Source organism: Cynocephalus volans, chromosome 3 (assembly GCF_027409185.1).
Source record: "Cynocephalus volans isolate mCynVol1 chromosome 3, mCynVol1.pri, whole genome shotgun sequence".
Classification (NCBI taxonomy): domain Eukaryota; kingdom Metazoa; phylum Chordata; class Mammalia; order Dermoptera; family Cynocephalidae; genus Cynocephalus; species Cynocephalus volans.
In genome coordinates, this window is record NC_084462.1 from 58,985,080 (window position 1) to 59,003,773 (window position 18,694).

At 39.5% G+C, this 18,694-nt stretch overlaps 1 protein-coding gene across 1 annotated transcript in view; it reads left to right on the forward strand.

Moving 5' to 3' along the window:
• ADAMTSL3 (ADAMTS like 3) overlaps window positions 1–18,694 on the forward strand; it is a 345,110-nt gene that overhangs the window by 163,815 nt on the left and 162,601 nt on the right. The window lies entirely within an intron of this gene.

Below are 18,694 nucleotides of genomic sequence, written 5' to 3' on the forward strand. Positions count from 1 at the left end.
TTTTCAATTAGCTATTGAAGCAGTTTAACCATTTTCTTATTTGGATGTTGATCTTTTCATCACTGTTGTGAGCTTTTACTATATCACAAATACTAACCTTTTGTCTGTCATACCTATTTCAAATGTGGTTCCCAGTTTATTTGACTTTCAATTTTGTGTTTTTAAAATCGATAGTTTCTAAGTTTTCTGTATTCAGAAAATTTTATTTCATTAATATCTGGCTTTTTAAAATCCATTAACTTCAGGGGTCAGTAAACTTCTGTGTAAAGGGCCAGATAGTAAATATTTTAGCCTTTGCAGGGCATACAGTCTCTGTCTCAGTTCCTCAACACTGTCATTACAGTGCAAAAGCACCCAAAGACAATCTGTAAACAAATGGGCGTGGCTTTGTTCCAATAAAACTTTATTTACAAAAACATGCTGTAGGCTGACTTTGGCTCTTAGGTTGCAGTTTGTTGGCTGTGTTCCAATAAAACTTTATTTACAAAAATAAGCTGCAGGCTGACTTTGGCCCTCCGGTTGTAGTTTGTTGACTCTTGCTTTGAAGAAAAAATTATTCATGCAAGTTTTCTGCCATTACTTTTATAGTTTTGTTTTTCTACTTTTACATCTTTTATTCTTTTGAGTTTATTTTGATATAACTTATGAAGTAGGGCTCTAACTTGTTCCCCTAAATGAGGAGAACATTACAGGAGGGTGGAAGGTTTTTTAGGCAGAGGAAACACAAAGTTCATGGTCTGACACCAGAGGAAAGCCTGGGTTTTTTGAGGAACTACTAATATGTTGCTCAGGCTTGAATGCACATTGAACAGTATGAAAGATAAGACATAAGAATGGCATTCAGGAGTCAACTATAAAAGCCTTCATTGTTGTGCTTTTATTTCAGGTTAAGTGGAGTCATTAAAGTAATTTAGGCAGTGGAGTGACATGATTAGATTTGTGTTTTAGTGAAAGAATTCTGGCAGCATGTGGAGGCTGGATTACCTGTGAGGTGAGCCTGGAAGCAGGGAGTCCAAATAGGAAGGCTTTTTATAAATAGTTAAGAGTATTTGAAATAATGAGGCCTTGGTCTAGAGTAGTGTGGCCGGAGATATAGAGGAAGGAACAGTTGGAGAGAAATTTAGGAGATAGAATGAGCAGAATTTGCGTATTCTTTGAAAGAAGACTATAAGAGAAAAAAAGAATTTAGAATGATGCAAATTTTCCAGCTCGAGCAGCTGGATGGATATGTTTGCTGTTTGTTTGTGTAAGGAATTCATGAAGAGACACACACATCAAAGGTAAGGGCCCACCTCCCTAGATTTTTATTCTTTTCAGAATTTTGGCCCCATAAGTAATCCATTTCTTGGACCTTCCTGAGGCCTTGAAACAGATGCTGATTTCATTTTGTTCGTAGTTGAGGGTTGATCTGAAACACATCAGTCCATCACGGCTGACAGGAAAACCTCCTTACCGGTGGTATTCAGTTATAAATGTAGGTGAGTCCACCCAAAGAGAGATTGTAGAATAAAATGGGAAGCCGAGAATTGCATCCTGAGAAACGTCTGAAGCCAAGGCATTTAGCCAGGGAAGAAGTTTAAGAGCATTCAGCTGAGAAGGAACAAAAAGAGTAAGTAGATAAACACAAAATTTAGCAAGAGCAGTATCATGGAAGCCAAAGGAATTAGTAATTTCGAAAAAGGAGGTAATCGTCAGCTATGTTAAACGCTCTTGCCAGGTCAACTAGCGTAAAGGTCCAAAAATTTCTCTTGGACAATTTGAAGATCATTTGTGGCCTTAGCAAAAGTGGTTTCAGTGAATTTCAGGCTGAAACCAAAGCTTGATTGCAGTGGGTTGATAAGGGAAGAGAAAGCAAAAACGTATACAGGGAAGGATTTGCCCAGGACAAGAGGAGGGGTGTGCACTGACACCATGTCAAGAGCTGAAACACTATAGGGGTACAGTTGGAGAACATGGTGAGAAATAGTGTGTTTCACTCTGCTGGCTCTATTTGACTCTTCATTAGGAGATAGAGTTGGCCACGGAGAGTGGGGACTCAGAGACTTGAGTGTGTTTCCATGAAGGAAAGGAGGAGAAGGAACTCACCAACAACAGTGAAGAGACAGAGGAGTAGGTGTGAGGGCCTAGCTGAGATCGGTAACCATGACTTCCTGGAGGTACCCGTCTGTGGACTTCATGGAGGAGGTGGCTTTGAATGGTGGTGTACCAATGAGGAATGCATTCTACTACAAGTCATGGAAAACCCAACTCCCAAACATGGGATTTTGTGTGTCTCTTCTAGCAAGAAGTCTGGAAGAGGTAGTCAAGGCTGAGGACGCTCTTCTACTATGTCTTTTAGGAGAAAGGCGCCTCTCTCTTCTTCACATCCTTGGAGTGTCGCTGCCATCTCTAAGGCTGCAATACCATTATCGAACATTTAGACATCACGTGTACATCCCAAATAATAAGGAAGAAGGTAGTGCAAAAGGCATTCTTTAAATTCTGTGTCCTTTATTTGGGAAGGGAAGTCCTCCCCAGGGAATTTTGCTTCACTGACCAAGACTGTGGCATGTGACACTCGGGCTTCTAAGGAGGTGGTAAGCCAAGTATTTAGTATTCTGTCCATTCCGTTGTTAATAATATTGATATAATACTTTATAATTCCCAAAGTTCTCTTTAGATACATCATATTTAATGCCACCAGCACCCTTACATTGTAGATTTGATAATGTCATCCCATTTTACAGATGAGGAAACTGAAGACCAGAGATATTAAGACACATCTCCCATAGCTAATTATGAAAGGAGGTATAGGGAACTGGTTAAGAAATTGGGGTCTGGACCAGAATGCCTGGGATTACACCCTGGGTCTGTTGATTACTCGCTGTGTAAACTGGGAAAGTTATTTAACTTCCATGTATATCTTGGTTTTCTCATTTTAAACTGGGAATAACAATAGTACTGCCTTTGTGGAGTTGTTGTCAAGATTAAATAAATCCACCCATACTAAGTACTCCAACTAGTTTGGCACCTAGAGAGTGCTCAATGACCTCTAACTGTATTTTTATTAGAAATATTACTCATTTGAGTACCAAAGGATGTAACACCTGTTATATATGTTAACTGTAAATGTTGATATTTGTAAACAGATTTTTGAGTCAACAGTTGTCCCATCAGGGGATTGATTTTAAAAGAGCTACTGGTCGATATAGAGGAAAATCTTGGAAGTGTCAAAAAAGAGTGAATTGTAGGAGAAACCAAAGTTAGAGGAAAGACTCAGATCAGAGGAAGATAGTTTAAAGAGACAGGCTGTACGGTGAAGAGGTAATTCAGGAAGGCTTGTGGATGTGGGGACTAAGGGAGGAAGATAGTAGCCAACTCAGGGTGTTGGGGAAGAGCCTGGAGTTAGTGTTGACCCCCAAAAGTTTGGAAATTTCATCAGAAAAGACCTTGCTTGGTCAAGGTCCAAAAGAGATTAGAAATTGAGGTAATTCTAATTGAACCATGGTAGAAGCCGAGTGAAATTGTGTCAAAGAACCAGTCTTTTTTGGAGAAGTGTGCAGAGAAGGCCCTGAAATGCAAGGTAGTTCAAATACACACACACACACACACACACACACACACACACACACACTCACTAGTTTTCAGGTTTTGGATTCCACTGAGAATCCATTGAAAGTTATGCATTTTCCCAGCCCTGTGGCTCACTCGGGAGAGTGTGGCACTGGCAGTGCAGGGGCCGCGGGTTCGGATCCTATATAGGGATGGCCGGTGCGCTCACTGGCTGAGTGTGGTGCAGACCACACCAGGCTGAGGGTTGCGATCCCCTTACTGGTTGAAAGTTATGCATTTTCTCTCCAGGCAAATGCACATGTACTCTTAAGCCCCAAATCCCAAATTTGCCATTCTGATTTTTTGGGGGTTTTTCAGACCCCTGATGCCCCTTTAGGACATTCCAGGTTAAGAACCCTTAAAATGTCTAATGGTTTTAATGGATTTCTATGAATAAAGGGGAACTGGAGTGCACAGACAGATCTTGAACTCAGGGCATGAGTGACAAAGTGAAAGCCAGAGGCATCCTCCCCCACCCCTCAGGACACTGGCCTCTCCTCAGCTTCTATCTGCATGTGCCTGGGCTGAGGCTAAAGTTAGCACAGAGTCCTGTCTGCATGAAAACACAGTGCTTGGCATTCTTGACCCTCGTAATGGCCCCTTCATGTCTGTTACTGCTCTGAAACTGGCCAGCTGAAGCCGTTTTTTGGCTGGGATTTTCCCTAGGCCATATGGAAGCACTTCCCTATAATCATGCTTTGTGTGAAAGAAATGTAGGAAATGAAGCCATGTCTCCCCCTGAGTGTGCATCACTGGGGCCTGCAGGGTCCACACAGCTCCTACGTCCACACTTTGCCAAGTAATCATTCCTATCTTCCCTGGGACTCACCCTGAGTCAGGACATGGCAATGAGATGCTATTGGCACAGTCTGAGCTGGAGAAAGTGCACAAAGCTGCACACGGGATATCGTTTCCATCGTACAGTAAGGCAGACACAAGGTGTAGGAGCCTGGAGCCAAAACCTTTGCTATGAGAAAAATCAGAAATTCATCCAGATACAACACGCAAATTTCCTGTTCAGAGAGAGGAGAGAGACTGAACTAAGAACTGGCATACATAGCTTTGGATGTTGGAAGAGGGACCTAGAAGCACGCAAGTTTTAAAGAGAGAAAATCTAAAAACAGCAACAAAGAAGCAAACACATCTATTTGGAGCATCTTGACTTGGTATATTGCTAGGGCTAGGGCTCACAGACCCTGCAAGCCCCTTGTACACACTGGGTCACAACCCCCTCACATGCAGGTCCATGAGGTAGGTAATAGGAAAAGATCGTGGGAGCAATGGGTAAAAAATTAATAGGCTTTATTCAGAGCTAGGAGCAGCCACCCTTGTGGCCTCCCGGGGCATCCTGAGGGGAACCGTGTATCAGAGCTGTTGATCCTTTATACTTAAGTCCATAACCCAGGACACCTGGGTGCACATGTGCAATTATATTAGACAATAACCAAGGAACACCTTGGCACACGTGCATATTTACATCAAATGCTCGGCAAGATACTGAACGAGGGGCCCTGACCATTTTTCTTCACTTTCCCTACACTTGGCATTAAGGGACTTCATTGTATTTCCAGGTTTGTGGCTTATTTTGGTCTTGTTCATGTAAGGGCACACTCATATCAGGCAAATAAGCTCAGCTTGTCTATTTTGGGCTCTTTGTCCATTTTCACATGGTGGCAACTAAGGCTATTGATATGGTGATACCTAAGGCCAACCTGCAGCACCAGCACTTAGCTTGCCTTTGACGTAATGAAGACGACCACGCCTTCTCATAAAGCATCCCTTGGTACTCCTGCCAAATACAGAATTCTGGGTTAGGGGGACTGTGGCGCTGCCTCACAGGGTAATTTTTATGACTTTTTCTCTTTATAACTGTTCATTTCTCCTTTGGCTGTCACTTCCAAAAATAATCTACAAATTTAACTTATTCCATAATAAGGAAGATAGTATTGGATGTTGAGGGTCTGCTGATGTGATAAGCAGACTGTTTTTTGTTCTTCCTGCCTTATCTCTTTCTGCCTCCCTATTCCCCTTTCTAAGGAAAGAGTCTGACTGATCATACTCTAATACCAGAACTATGGCTGATAAAGGAATATTCAAACCAAAGAATCTGTTCCTTTTAATGGGATATTTCCCCCCTTTAATTTAACAAGAGAGAGTGTGTCATGGAAGGAACATTCTGGTACTGGGAATCGAGAACCCTGAGTTCTAGTCCTTGCCTGACTCTTTCTCATGCTTTTGTGTGTTTTCTACCCTCCACACGAAGAGAAATAAGAAAAAGTGGCATGTAAACCCTGTTGAGAAGGAATTTCATTGATCATGTTTTCCACAGAGAAACAGAGACCAAGAACTCCCAGGCTTCTTCATGAATTGCCTTTCCACTAAAGATAAAATCCAAACCCCTTTCCAGAGCCTTGAAAGCCTGTGTCTTGGGGCCTCCAGCACATGTTATATCATGTGCTGCCATCTGCTTCTCATTCTCTAGGCCTCAGTCACATTGGCTTTCTGGAAGATTCTAGAATGTCCAGTGGCCTTTCCTCCCATGGACCTTTGCACTGATTCATGCCTGCGCCTGGAACATGCTTCTCCCAGCTCTTACCACGGCTGCCTCTTTCTCATCCTTGAGCTCAAATTTCACCTCCTCAGAGAGGCTTTCATCGATCAATCTACCTAAAGTGGACCCTTTTCTGTTTTTTTTTTCTTGCTTAGCCTTTATTGCAAGAAGTAATTATTTCATTTATTTGTTTAAATTGCCTCTTCCGCCAGTAAGGCTTTGCAAGAACACACACCATAGTGGTTGTGTTCGCCATTTTATTCTTAGTGCTGATACAGTACTGAACACATCATAGGAGCTCAAATAATGTTGAATGAATGAATACATGCCCTTTGCTAGAGATGATTCCACTTCCTGTTAGGATTGCAGTGGGACTAAATGATGTTGTGCAATAGAACTAGACTGGAAGTCAAAGACTGGGGTAGTAACCTCAGCCTGGATGCTAACTGTCTGTGATCTTAGGCAAGATGCTTAACTTACTGAGACCTTGGCTTTTTCATCTGCATAGTAGGAGTGCTAGCATGGCTGATTTCTAAGACATCTTCTAGCTCTGGAAGTCTATTAAGCATGTCTATAATTCATTCCTCATTAAAAAAAAATCTTGGGATTGAATGGAGGTTAGGATCTTATATGTAGACGTTTTCCTAAGTTTTAATGAAAAGGTTTAGAGATGGCTTGTCATTATTCTTAAAAGGCTCAGGACATTTTGTATATACCACAAAAGTGAGTTGGTGTGGAGTCTCCTCTTCTCTCCCATGAACTGCTACTTGGCTACCTTTTTACATGCAACTGTCACTATCTACGTGGGAGGGTTTTGTCTGTGACCCCCTAGCTGGTGTGTGAGCAAGTCAAGGGCCTCTCTCATCTGACCCAGTACTTGGTACCACATATGCCCTAAGTTGAGGTGTGTTGGCTTGACCTGAGCAGAACTGAAGTGCCCACTTAGACCAGCATCTTCATGGCAGCAATCCCTGAGGACACTATGGATTAAAAGCAGAAGCATCCTGTTAGCACCTGGGAGACCTGACATCCATTAACCAAATGAGAGTGCCATGATTATTAGTAATAGTAGTTATTGGGACAATAATAATAATAGTGGCCTCCACAGGTTATGTGCTTTTATTGTGCCAGGCACTGTGTTAAGTATTTTTCATGGGTGATATTATTTATTACTACTATAACCCTTCAAGGTAGGTGCTGTTATAATCTTCCTATCTGACAAATGGAGAAATGGGCTTAATAATGTTAGTACCTTGTTCAAGATTTCCCAGATAGCAAGTGGCCAAGATGGGTTGCCTTCAGAGTCCCTATGCTTAACCTCCCTCCCAAACTGTCTTCCAAGAGCAGCTACGTGAGCACGAGGGGAGTTGTGCACCGAGCCCTAGAGAGATGGGGTAGAGTACTAAGCATTCACAAAATGGAACCAGAAGGGAGCAGAGGCTGCTTCAACCAATCCATCCCTTGTTTCCCCTTGCCAGAGCCTGGCTTCATGTTTCCTAACCCAGCATGCACATCAGGATCACCTGGGGAAGCTTAACTCAATCCTCAGGCCGAACCCTAGAATTTCTTGCAGTAAATCTGGGCAGTTGTATGCCGCCAGACTTCCCAGGTGACTCTGATTCATGCCTTTGGTGAACACCTGTGCTTCACAGTGTTGGATGCCCTGCTACAGAGTCAGAAGGCAAATAATGATTTCATCCTCACCAGGCTCTTGATTTCTTATATGCAGTAAAAAGGGCAGAAAAGAAGAGTTACACCAGGATGCTGCTGGGGAACATCTGAACAGAAATTTGTTGTTAGATGCTGTGTAACAGAGTCTCCTCTGCTGCATGCTGTTCAAAAGCCTGCCATGCAAATGAGCACAAAGACATACATTATTGGGCACTGTGCCTGTTACCGTGCTCTTTTGAGGTAAAGGCATCTTAAGTCAGTAAATATACATACTTCCACGTTGGAGGCAGATGTCTCTGCCTAGACACAGGGGCTAAGGGCTGAGGACATCATTTGCAGATTCAGCAATCATAGACTTCCACAATGTAGCCTCACAGCTCAGGGCAGGACAGAGGGGTAGGAATCAGTTTTCAGCTTGTAGCTGGTTGTTCTCACCAAGTCAAACCCCTGCCTTGTTCCTTCTCTACTTTTTTTGTTTTGTTTTTTGATTGCTGTTCGTTTTATATTTTTATTTTTCCTTCTTTTTCTCAATGGCACATTTCATTTATCCCACCTCTGTTTGCAGAAGGCAGTGTATAGACAGTCCTCCAGCTGCAGAATCAGTGCAGTTACGCACCAAATTTCCCTGTTTTGCTATCCACAACCCCCTCCTGCACTTACATAGTAACAGACGAACTTGAAATAAACTTGATTACCCTACTTTTGGAGATTTGTCAGCCCTTGTTCTGCACAATGCCACACAAGGTACTCCCTTTAGTCTAAGTGATGCCAAATGGTTATGGGTGTGTGAAGACATTAACAGCACCAGTTTTGTTTTTTTTTTCAGTTTACAGAATGCTTTCACACCCTTTTCTTCATTTTAAGAAAAACATGTATTACTTGCAATTTTCCCACAGGGTTTAATTATTACCAGCATTAGCATTTATTCTGATACTTTTCTTCCTTTTTAAAAAACTCCTTTATTCCTTGGAAATGGTGTGTGTGTGTGTGTGTGTGTGTGTGTGTGTGTGTGTGTGTGTGTGTGAACCTGAATAACAGAAGGAGAAAATAAAATGCAGGGTCCAGAAAAGTAACATGAAAAATATTTGACAGAAAATTTTGTTCAGCCAAAACCCCTAAACAACTAAAAAACAAACAAACAAACAAACAAAAAAAACACACACACCAAAAAGAAAACCAAAACCCAGTAATACAAAAGTGGGGGTAAGGTTGTCAAAGTGTGAATAACTAAAACATCTTTTTTCTTGTTTTGCCCTGGAATGTGTATATTTAGATTGATGTAATTCTAGTTAGACTTTATAGTGAAAATAAACAATCTGATATAAATTGCAGTCCTTCTGGGCTGAAACTGATGTTCATCGATTAGTTAATATTGTGTGGACAATTTATTTCCTGTACATCTTGCTACTTAGCAAAGCCGTGATCTCCGGCAGGAAATGAGACATCGAAAAAATATGATGGAACAGCTGGACTTGAGCATTTATATGTGGGAGGGAAAATCAGTGGAAGCAAACTTAATCTTAGGTCAGTCCAGTGATTGCAAAATAAAACAAGTGAAACCCATAAAATGAAAGTCTGTTATGGACATACTTGTGATGGGTGAGTTTGAGTTTATACAGTATCACTTGTTCTCATAGTAGAAAGGTTAAGAGTGGAGTGTTTGGTTCAGACCCTGGTTCTCCTGTATAGGAGCTCTGTGATCTTGGGCAACTCATGTAAACTTGCAAAACTTCAGTTTTCTTAATTGCAGAAATGGGTTTTTATTAGAATCAATGAGGTAATTTATCTTAAGTTAGTTAGCTTGGTGCCTGGGGGCATAGTGAGTGCTTGCATGGTTTTAATAAAAACTTACACTTACCCAGCCCCTAGTGGGTGCCAGGTTCTTTTCTAAGCCCTTTGTTTATATTACATCATTGAACACTCACAACAACCCCTTGGAACTAAAATTCTTATTATCCTCATTTTACAGATGTTGCTGAGGCTCAGAGAGAGTAAGCAACTTGCCCAAGGTCACACAGCAGATGTTAAGTAGCAGTGCTGACTCCAACCCTGGCTGTCTGGCTCCTGGGTCTGTGATCATAACCGCTATTTCATATTGCTTCTTCCAATAGTTTGTAGATTAAAAATAATGCAGAGGACATGTAAAGAGTGATGAGAAGGAGCCCTGAAAGACGGCACATTGTGTACCAATATCAAGGATCTCTTACCTCCAAATTGCAATTAGAAGGTTTTGGAATAATTCCAAACAATGAAAGAGTTCAGCAGAATCCAGTTACCACCACCACCACCAACAACAAATCTAGGTGTTCCCAGAGGTGGGCCTACTCTCATTGACACTTTAGGATGGGACAGAGAAAAAGCCTTTCCTCCACCTGGTATGTTTTCAAGCATTGGATTCTGCACCATTACAAAGAATAGCATTTTAAGGGCTGGCTGATTAGCTCAGTGCTTACAGTGCAGTGTTGTAATGCCAAGGTCAAGGGTTTGGATCCCCATAATGTATAATGGCAAGCCACCCCCAAAAAAGAAAGTATGGGATTTTAAGGCAGGCTCAGAATCAGACACGTTTGGCAGTACCATCTGCAAACTTTGATAGGAGGGTACAGGTGGTCTTTCCTGAGCCTGTGCTGGATGGAGCCCAAGACACAGCTGCTCCTGCTGTATCCACAACTGCTTCCTCTTTCCATCAGGGTCTGCAGCTCCAGGGGTCGCCCCAGACCGAGGAGTAATTTACCAGGAGGCCGTTTGTATGGAATGTAGAAGTGGCCCATTCTAACAGGCAAGATAAGGAAAGCAAGGGCAGCAGTATTTATATCAGAATTAGTAGAATTTCAGGCAAAAAATAACAAAGATGAGTATTTTATATCCATTGGTAATCAGAAAACAAATAGTCCAAAAAAGTAATGAACTAAATACCATTACATCCAAATTTATAAGGAAAAAAGAAACCCTATAAGTATATAAATAAAAATTGAAAGAAGTAAAATTCTATGAGAGACTTTAACATATTTCAGTCAGTAAAAATTACATGTGGAATCTGCACAATGTAATTATGGAGGTTATATTAATAGGTATGTGTTAAGCATTGCTTGTTGAGGGAATATAGCTTCTTTTCAATCATTTATGAACCATTTACAAAAGCTGATTCTATGTTAGACTCCAAAGAAGACTGAGAAAAAGAATCACAGTAAAACAGAAACCATCAGAAGGGACCTCGCTCTTCATCTGCACCCGTTCAGTCCCTGCTCCTTTCTGTTACAGAGGCACAAGGAGGAGGTCTGTCTTCCTTCCCAATGCTAACTACTCCATCTGTGTTCTGCATTCCATCCCCTTTGCTTCCTCAGAGATCTCAATCCACCCATCATCCCCTCTCTCTCCTTTATCTCCTCTCACTCTCTCCCATCAGGGTTAAACATGACCAGGTCTCCCTCATCTTAAACAAAAGTGTAATTTTTAAAATGTGTGTATGTATATATGTTTATATGTATATGTATATGTATGTGTGTATATAAATATATGATTACATAATTTTTATATATAAAGATGTTTAAAATATTTTTAACATAACCACATATTTGTAACCATAATATTTTTAACATAAACACATCTCCAGCTACCACTCCAATCTTGCACCTACCCTTTACTGCCAAGTTTTGGAAAAATTATTTACACTGACTATCTCTAATTTGTCATCATTTATTCCTCAAATCATAGCCTCCTGTGCCTGCTACTGGATTGAAACTGCTTTTACAAAGCTTATCAACAATCTCTTTCCTGCTTCATTCAAAAGGCTGAGTTCTTCATCTGTAGGGCACTTGGTACTATTGGCTTCTCCCTCCTTAAAATCCTCTAAGTCACCAGAGCTCTCACTTCATGTCTGGTCAGAGCCAGAACTGTGCCATTTCCTGAAGGACAGTGAGGAAATGCTGCAAAGTTTGTGACTATGGATCAGTCCCCGTTCCTGCCCTTTATGTCCTTGAGTTTTCCCTCACTGTGCCCTGTTTCAGTGCTACTCAAAGCATGGCTCTCAATCTAGCACTATCAGCATCACCTGGGAGGCTGCTGGTTGGGCACAGTCTTGGATTCTGCCCTAAACTTCTGGGTCAGAGTTTCTGTAGGTGGGGCAAGAATCGGTGTTTTAACAAGTTTTCCAGGTCATTCATAAGTAGTGTGATAAAATATTTGGGAGCTACTGCTTTATAAAGGTATCACAGAGGGTTTTACAGATGTATCAAACTTTACTGGAGGCTTATAGAAACAAAAGGAAATTCCAATTTAGGAGAAGGCTTTTCAAACTATATAGTATAAATTACCTTTCCCATAATGTAAGGAAGTTAAACCCTTAAGAAGGGTCCCCTTATAGGATTTCCCTAGTTTCTAGCCTTGCCCAGATGCCCTAACAATGTGCATTTCTCTCCAGGGATAATACGGTGGGTAGCTGGGGATCAATTGCACACTAGCCAGCAGAACATTTTCCCCAAGTTGGAGGCATTTGGGCTAAAATGAAATGCCAAGGTTCTGGTCCTCGAGGTTTCACTTGAGTGCGTAATTGTTGGTGGGTGACGGTTGGAATACACACACGCACAAACACACATACACACGACAAATGCTTCTTAAAGATAGCACAGCCTAAATTCACAAAGATTTCTCAAGAAAGTGCTAAACCCGATTAATCTGCCCAAATAGGTTTTCTTCAGTTCAGAAATTTATATGTATTTCCAAAACAATTTTATTACATATGTAAAATGCTATACTTTTATTGGAGAAAATCCAGACTATCCGGGCAAAGAAAAAGAAAATGGTAAAATGTCATGTAATCAATCAAAATGCCAAGAGATTATCCTGTTCTCATATTAGTGTGTTTCCTTCCTGAGATGGAGGTGAAGTAGCTGAGTATGTCTAATATATATTAATAATAATAATTTATATTGCAAAATTAAGACATCCTTTTTGCAAAAATTTCAAAGAGCACAGAAGGATATAAGGTGGAAAGTAAAAGTTACCCTCTACCACCCACAAACTCCTAACCAGTTTCATTCTTTAGAGGTATAAATATTAATATTTGTTTACAGATATCTATATAGCAGTTGTATTACAGACATTTGCTATGTAAGTTTGTGTGTGTGCAACACCCACGTAATTTATTTATTTTTTATTTTTATTGAATCAAAATTGATTATACATATTTTGGGGGTTCAACATTGAAATATGTTGATCAAATCAATGTTACTAGCATATATATTGTTACAAATCATAATTATTCTTGATGCCCCTTGTCAAACCTCTCCCCCTCGCCCTCCCCCCTCTAATTATCCTAGATTTCTTCTCTCCTTCTGAAGTATAATGGTTACTCTGTTGATTTGTTGCCTAGATGATCTGTCCAATGCTGAGAGGTGTGATCAGGTCCCCCAATATTATCACAGAGCAGATGCTTCTTCTGTCACTCTGAAATGGCTTTGTGGAGAGAGACATCCTCTTCTTTTCTTTATCTCTGCTGGTGACTCTCCTTGTGTAAATGCACTCCAGTGGCTGGCGGACCATCTCTGTGGATGTTGTAGCATCTAACTGCTTTTGCAGCAGCCATAGTTATTGTGGTGGCTGTGGTGAGCCAAGGAGGTGATGTTCATCACATGGAGGTGATGTTTTTGGCATGTTCCTTGGAGCTGATGGTATGCCTGGTTGTGGGGAGTGTCTGGTCCCCAGCTCCATGCCTGCAGTCCCCTGGTGAGCTTTGAGGTACTGGCACAGTGTGCCTGGTTGTGGGAAGGTAGTCCAGTCCCCAGCTCCATGTCTTGGGTTCCTGGGCAGGCCCCGAGGTGCTGGCATGGTGTGCCTGGTTGGGGAAGGGCGGTCTGGTCTCTGGCTCTAAGCCTCTGGCCCCTGGGTGGGTCCTGAGGTGCTGGCACATTGTGCCTGGTTGTGGGAGGGGGCTCCAGTACCTGGCTCCATGCCGCAGGGCACTGGTGTGGTATGCCTGGTTGTGGGAGGAAGGTCTGGTCCTCGACTCTCAGTAACACCCACATAATTTAATGTAAACCTTTCATACAAATATATATGCTTTTGAGAAGTACAGAATTGATCATTAGATGTAATTTTCTTTACAACTTGCTTTTATTCACTGAGGTTTTTGGATTATCAGTTCTTATAAATTGGCTTTATGACATAGGAGGACATACCATAATTTATTTAACTATACTCATAATAATGAGCATTTAGATTTTTTTCAATTTTCCTATACCTACGTATCTTTATTTATAAGTTCTTAGTTTTCGAAGACACTGCTAATTTCTCTTTCATCTTTTCATAAGCTTCTTGACATTTTAATATTTTTTCCATGAAATATTTTTTCAAGTGTTTGGACAGTTTTCTTGTTAATTTGTGTTTGTATTTTCTTATTGATTTGTAAGCACTCTTTGTATATTAAGAGTATTGTATTTGCCTATAATTATAATTTTTTCTATCTTTGACATTTAACTTTATGTTGGTTTTTATTTCAAGTGATCTCATCTTTTCCTTTTGATGTTATCAAGGCATTTTATGTCCCTAGAGAGAAATTTAAACTGTTGTTTTGGTACTTCATGCCCATTTTTAAAAAGTTCATTTCAAGATATTCCATCATTTTCTTGCTATTGCAAAATGGGATATTTTCTTCCCTTCTATTTTCTCACTATGTTGGTATTTCTGAAAGCTATTGATTTTTGAATATTAGTTTCTTCCTGATTTCTAATGCTTAGACTATCTTTTCTCACCTAATTACCCTGACTAGTCTCCCTAAAAGTCTTAAATCAAGTGGTGATTGTTTTCTCTATTACCATTTAGTTTGTTGATCTCCCTCATAAAATTCCTATGAACTGATTGGTAAGGTTTGAGACTTTATTAAAATTGGACTGAACATTTCTGGCAAGAACACATTAAAAGTGAAACTGCATCCTTTATATTGCATCACATCAGGAAGCGCATGATGTCAGCTTCACCCAATATTAATAACACTAAGTTTGATCACTTTTCCAAGGTAGGGAACTACAGATCACTCTGTTGCTTAGATCCATGTTTCCTTGTAAGAAATCTTCAGAGTAGTATCTTGATAAGGTATAAATGTTGTGTTTGGCAACAGTCTTTCATGCATGGCTTTATCATGCATTGATAATCCTTGCTTGAAACAGTTCTTACACTGGGGGTTGCAAATGGTGATTGTCCAATTCTATCATTTCTTCTACACTTATTTGCATACATTATTCTTCTGTTAAAAAAGCTTTCCTTTTTAAAAAAAATTCATTTCTCATTCTGTATTCAGGAATTTTTATTTATTCAATGTTTTATAGTATTAGAATATTTTGGGGCAGCCTCAAATTTTCCAAAATGTGGCCGGTGGGAGCACTTTAAGCTGACTAGTTTTGACATAATTCCATTGGATTTAAACACTGCCTTGGTTTCTAGAGCAGCAAGATGTTCAGGTTCATCTTGAATTTTCCCTTCTCCAGACCTGGAATCACCTGTTTTTTCATGGAACCTTGGTTCCTGTTAGTGGGCTCTGTGTGTGTGTGAGCTGGGGAGGGGTACACCGTCAGCACTCACCTAGGTGGTTGACAACTTTGTACTAGTATTCACTTTCTGCTTGCACAGAGTCTCAAGGATAGCCAGAGGTGAGAGCTTAGAGCCTTTTCAGGTCTTTTCTGTGCTTGCACACAGCCCTGGGCATTTCTCAGGTCTTTTCATGACATGCACACAGCCCTGGGCATGCACACAAACCTACATATGTATGTGGCCTTTTAGATTCCCAGGAATATGTTGGAGTTTTATAAAACCACTTGTGAATATCTCACTCTAAGCTTTTCCTGTTAAGCTTTTTGGTTAGCTTATTGTTTTCCCCAACTGTTATCTACCACCTTGTGCAGCGTCAATGTTAAACAATTTATCTCTGATTATTTTGGACAAATGCCCCTGCTAAAGACTACTTGCACTGGGCATGCTCCCAGATAGGTAAATTAAAGACGGCACTGTGAGTGGGTTATTCCAGGGGACCACCACACAGGTCAAATAATGACAATTGGGAATTGGGCTTTGAAAGAGCTCCAAACCCATTCTACCCCCTGTAGTTTCTGTGAGGCTATTGGTTTTCAGTCTTATTATGAGCTGTTATTTTCAAGGTTACCCTGGAGGTGGAGAATGGGGGAGATAGAAATATGCCACAAAGCCCACTATTCTTACTGAATGTTATTCCTGAATAATTACTGCCCAGATTGCTGTAAGCCTTTGGTTAATTTCGAGAGTTATGAAAATGTTGATTCTGACAGCTATTGCTAGTGTTTTCATTGCTTTTATGGAAGAGAGGATTTTCAGAGGTCCTTACTCCATCATTTTTGCTTGCTTATTGAACTTAGTCTTCAAATAAGGTCTAAATGTTACATTGGATGGTATGTCTCTTAATTATCTTTTAATCTATGAGTACTGCCTCTCTTTATTTTCCAGAAATTTATTAGTTGGTAAAACTGTTCAATTGTCATGTAGATTTTCCCGTAAGTCTATATTTTTCTGATTATATCCCCATGGTGTGGTTTAACATGTTCCTTTGTCTCCTAGATTTCCCTTAAATAGGTAGTTAGATTTAAAGGCTTGGTCATATTTAAGTTGGTTTGTTTGTTTGGGTAAGAGTACTTTAGAGTTGGTGTTACGTATATTCTATTGCATCATATAAGGAGGGATGTAATGTATGGTTTTCTCTCTTTTTCTGATGCTGTAGCCACTGAAGATCATTGTCTAAATGACGATATACTATCAGTCTTTTATTTATGAGCTGGGATACATCTGTTTTTCAAAATAATATGCTGGTTCCTAGCATCCTCAAAATGGGATCAATGATTTTTTTCAAGTATTATTATGAACTTATGGGTTTAAACCTATTTCATGTGATTTACTCCATTGCAGTTATTTTTCTTTTTAATGTTCAAATATTCAAAAAAAATTTTTTTTAACCGGTAAGGGGATCGCAACCCTTGGCTTGGTGTCGTCTGCACCACGCTCAGCCAGTGAACGCACCAGCCATCCCTATATAGGATCTGAACTCGCGGCCACGGTGCTACCAGCGCCGCACTCTTCCAAGTGAGCCACGGGGCCAGCCCCAAATGTTCAAATTTAATGTTCAAATTTTGCCCAGTCGGTGACCCTTCACATTGACTCTGAGTCCTTTTGACATGATTCCAGTAGACTTTGAAAGCTTCCTCGTTTTGGTTATGCCACAGTGTTTCAGTATTATCTTCAGCATTCATTTTCTGACCTAACCCTCGATTGACTCATTTCTCTAAGAAGCCCTGGTTATTTTTAGTGGGAAATAGTGTTTGAAAGCACAATGTGAGTGCAAGGGATGTCCACTGCTACTAGGTCAACTAATATTTTTTAGATTTTTAGCAGACAGACTAGGGAATAAATACGAGGGTATATATTTTATGTGTGTCTGTATGTGTATGCACACACACATATATTTAATGCTATATATTAATGTGATATATGTAATATAATGTGATATATAATATATTAAATATATTTATATAATATAATATATAACATTAAATATATAAAATGTCATTAAATATATAATTAAATATTAATTAAAACTTGGGGAAGCAGTTTGTTTAATGTCAGAATACTTCCTGAACTTTTTTGTATTGTAGTAATTTTTTTCTTCTTGAATTTTTAAGTAGTCGTGTGATCTACAAATTATAGTATTTTTTAATCTTTTCTTTCCAGTATGTACTTATATATATTATTTATTTTATAATTACATTGACAGGTATCTTGTTTTGTTCCCTCTGTGATGGGAATGATTCTAATGTTTCACCATTGAGTCTGCCTATGGCTTCTGATATTCTTTATCAAATTAAGAATGTTTCCTTATATTCCTGGCTTTAGCGGGAGTCTTATCAGTAATGTATACTAAATTTTATTAAGTTCCTTTTTGTATTCACTGAAATGATCGTCCCATTTAACTCTGATCTGTTAATATAACCCATTGCATTAACACATTTCTAATGTTGAGTCAGTCATTCATTTTTAGAATATGTTCTATTAGTCATGTTGTGCAATTCTTTTGATAGAAATCTGGAATTGATTTGCTTTGTTTTATTTAGTATTTTCTGCCTGACATCATAATTAAAGTTGGCTCATATATTTGTTTTTGTGCTCTCTGTGTTTTGTTTGGGTACCAGAATTGTGTTGGTTGTACATCACTAATTGGCAAGCTTTTGGTCTTCCTATTATCTGGAACTTACCTGTTTGCTTAAGGTTTTGCAAAACTCATACAGCAAAACTTTTTGGCTCTGGTCCTTTCTTTTCTTTTTTCTATCTCTTTTTTTAAAGTAGTGCTTTCAGCATTTTAAAATTTAATTTGAGTAATTCATCAGTACGTTTTCATTACAGAAAACTCAAAAAATATAAAACTATGTTCTCCCACTCATTCCTCAACTCTCACTACCCTCCCCAGAGGTAACTCCCCAGAGGTCAGCAGTTTGGTGCAAACCCTTTCATGTGTTTAAAGGATTAAAGAGTTAAAATCCCATTCTATTATTTACTAATATGCAATTATAGAGTACTATGCATTTATACACTATTATGTGTGTACAATCTCATCTATACATTTGTGCACAATATAATGTAATATATATGAGTGTATTGCTATAAATTACATGTACATGAGAATGCAATACTTAAACACATATACTTCTACAATGGGGTTATGCCATATAAACTTTTTAAAATGAGGTAAAATATATATAACATAAAATTTACCATTTTAACCATTTCTAAATGTGCAGGTCAGTGGTATTAAGTACATTCATATTGTTGTGCAGCTGTTACCACCGTCCATCTCCAGAACGTTTTTCATCT